Source organism: Gavialis gangeticus, unplaced genomic scaffold (genome assembly GCF_001723915.1).
Source record: "Gavialis gangeticus isolate Ggan-Ray unplaced genomic scaffold, GavGan_comp1, whole genome shotgun sequence".
NCBI lineage: Eukaryota > Metazoa > Chordata > Crocodylia > Gavialidae > Gavialis > Gavialis gangeticus.
Window position 1 is genome coordinate 42,232,155 of NW_017729029.1, and position 3,251 is coordinate 42,235,405.

The window sequence follows — 3,251 nt, forward strand, 5'->3', positions numbered from 1 at the left end:
GGACTAAGAGATCTGAAAGAAATGTATGTGTGTATGGGGAAGAGTATCTGTTCCTATCCAAATTCTTTTACCTAGTTGTTTAAAACAGCTTTGGGGTGCTGTCAAACCAAGGGAGTGACTTGTTAAAGCCAAACCCGATGATTCAGTTGGAAACATAAGGCTCCTCAATTTTGACTGTAAGACCCAGCTCTGCCTTTGGGGTACTTTTGAAGTTGCTTTTTAGCCTGAGGAAATGCTAGGAGAGACCCTTCATTAGCTCTGGTGACCAGTCATGTACCTGAATGGAGGAAAGAGGAACTTATTGGAGCAATCCAACCACTGAATACTTTCTTTGTCTGAGCAGTCTTCCTCCTATAATGAAGATGAGATGTTTCTGAGGTGCTGGGTAGAGGGCATGAACAAGGTGTGTGGCTTTTAATCCTTATAAAACATTTAAAGTCTTTCCAAGGGGGGAAAAAGAACGCATGGACTGTATTCATCTTTATCCAATCAGGCAGAAGACCTCCGACATGTTACAAGGCAGGCCTAAACTTGTTCTTTGTTTCTGGTGAAGTTGCTACAAGACTATTTATCTAATGTCCTCAGGGCTGTGTTGTATTTCTCAGCTCTGGTGCTGCTAAAAGGGAATTTTACTACTGAACGAACTGCTCTAGTTCAGGGGCTGCAAACCCTCATTGAGGGCAGTAGACATGTTGTATCCTGTCATGAGGCAGCTCTTAAAACCTGAGCTTAGTTCTTAGGAGCTGCTAAATAATCCCGCTAGAGATATGGTCTTTGCAGGTGACGTTCTCCTTTCTGTACCTGTGTGGAAGTCCACCACTGGAAGACAAAGATGATTCAAAAGCTGTGTATGGGACACGGTATGTTCAAGTGGGCCATCAGGTCATTTAGGATTAGAATGGGTTGTCCATGAAAAAAGAAAAAGCACTTATATAGCAGTTTGTAAACCCAAGATCTTAGGAATTACTACAAGTTTTACACATACGCGCTCTGGAATCGCTTCACTATTGCTGTTCTGCATTCATCTTGGGGTGATGCACAGAAGCCTATTTAACAGCACATCGCCATGCTATTTTACAAACTTAAAAGGAATGTTGCTTCCTATTGAATCTCATAGAGAATTTTAGGTAGGCATAAAATACCATATGCAGGTAGCCAAAATAATTATTACCATAACAATTTATATATGTGGTAATAAGTATTACCATACCAAATAATAATTGCCATACCAATTTAGACAAAATAACAGGGCCGTCATCCTATTCTTGTGAACGTTGTTAAGAGATTTTTAAATACTGCAAGCAGTTAGGACTTTGAATTTACCTTTTTTCCTGGAACACCAAACATCCCTCACAACATGGAGTCACATTGCATCAGTACCAAGTTAGAACAAAAGTGCCACCTATTGACACTTGGAATTTGGGATGTTCTGTGGGACTGTCCCTTCCAGGTACGGATAGGCCCCTGTTTGGGTGACGATGAGATCCCCCAGCTCCGTATGAAGGCCAGTATATAGCTACTTGGGGTATCCAGTCTAGTCTGGGTGTTTTGCAAGACTTCTGTGCAATGCCACCATTTACTATCTTAACCAAAGTGGGCTCTGCGGCTTGTTTTGCCAGTTTCTTGGACGCTTCCCTTGGCAGTCTATTTTTTTTTTTGTGAAGATAATTTCATTGGATGAAACTTTCTCCTTCAGAGAGGACCAGCATGAAGCATTGGTACTTCTTAAGCCCTGTTTTACAGGCTTTGTGCTGGCCCTGATGAATCTCACCCACTGAAGAGAATTTTTCCTCAAAGTTTGCCTTAACTTTTACTTTGATATCTTCTTCCACTCAGTGGAGCTACAGTTCAGGTGAAGTGTTAATGTTCTGGTAGCTTTGAAAATCTTTCACAATATGAAAACATGAAAAGTTTCTGCAGATTTCCATTTTAGATGGAAGCTCTACATGTTAAACATGTTATCATTTTGTGTTTCCCTCTGCCCCCCTCACAAGCAACAGGGCAGCTTTACAGCATCACATCTTTAATAAAAATACTTTTTGCTTCTTGCCCAGGAGCTGTGACAGCAAAATATTGTTCTGAAACTTTTCCGCCAGCCTTGGAGTCATTGCAAGCCACCAAATGTTAAGTGAGTTTTCTTCTCTATCCCTGGAATCTCTTGAGAGAATCCAACCCAGCCTGGGCCAGTATGTCTTTTAAATCAGAGCTTTTTCAACAATTGCTCTCCTAGGCTTTCTCAGGATCCCGGAGTACCCTGATTTTGCGTAGGCTGGAAAAATAGACAGTGAGCTTGGCTGGCTCTGGAGGGTGTAAGTTTACAGCAAGGTAGGGCAATAGTTCCTGAGCACTGGGATGGTGGAGCATGTCAAATACCTGAGGAGAGCTGGTCTGTAACTTGGGCTGGATCCAGAACCCCTTAAGTCTGTGTGATCTTTTTGCTGGCTTAATTGGGCAGTGAACTGAGCCCTGGTTGGTATTTGCGCTTCTTGCTTCCACTTCATAAATTACACTATAACAAAAGCAAAAATCTGTATATTAAATATGACTTGCTTTAAGAAATCGCTGTAGCCACCCCAGGAATATGTGCTGATTAGAAATAAGGGCAGGTGCCCTTTGGTTATTTCTGTAGGATGTGGTTCAGTCTGACAAAATGAGAATCATGAGGTAGGCTGTGCCATGATGGCAACCCAGTTGAGGGGTTTGCTCTTTTACGTGTAACCTGGGTGCACATGAGTGTGTGCTCCCCTCTCCAAACAGAAGAGACGAGTGGCCAGCCAGGAGTGCCGTGGGAGGGATCTGTAATATAGGACTGTTCCCTATAGAGTTAGGCCAGGACACAAATAGCTTAACTATATACAGGTTTATTAATATACATATAACCCAACAAGTGATATTAATAAATGCATACAATATATAGTTTTACATATAAGGCTATATTCTATAATTGATGAGTAGGAAATTATATCACAACCAATGGGCTCAAACCCAGGACAGGTTAGTAACTGATCTGAAACAGGTAAGCATAGGTAAGTGCATGCGCGCGCGCGCGCGCACACACACACGTTAAGCAACTCACATTAGAAATAACAAAATATAAGGCACTACCTACAAAATATGAGGCGCCTGCACACCCTTCAGGGTATCAACATCACTGTGAGTACTGGAGACTCCCCTTTGATGCCAGAGGCCTTGGCACAGCTCCAGAAGGGGAGAAAGAAGGGGCCTCAGTACCTCTCAGCCCCTCATGGGCT

The 3,251-nt window shown here is 42.5% G+C and overlaps 1 protein-coding gene across 5 annotated transcripts in view; it reads left to right on the forward strand.

The window, feature by feature from the left end:
* The first annotated feature begins 367 nt into the window (after positions 1–367).
* The window catches only part of ARHGEF9 (Cdc42 guanine nucleotide exchange factor 9), a 422,470-nt gene continuing 419,586 nt past the window's right edge, over positions 368–3,251 (forward strand). The window contains exons 1-2 of one of the 5 annotated variants that reach the window (XM_019521480.1): positions 2,051–2,128; positions 2,231–2,325. The gene's annotated coding sequence lies outside the window, so the exon portion shown is untranslated. Of the gene's footprint in view, positions 379–2,050; positions 2,129–2,230; positions 2,326–3,251 lie in introns of those variants that run through there. The other 4 variants (XM_019521485.1, XM_019521484.1, XM_019521482.1 and 1 more) reach the window with 4 other exon arrangements.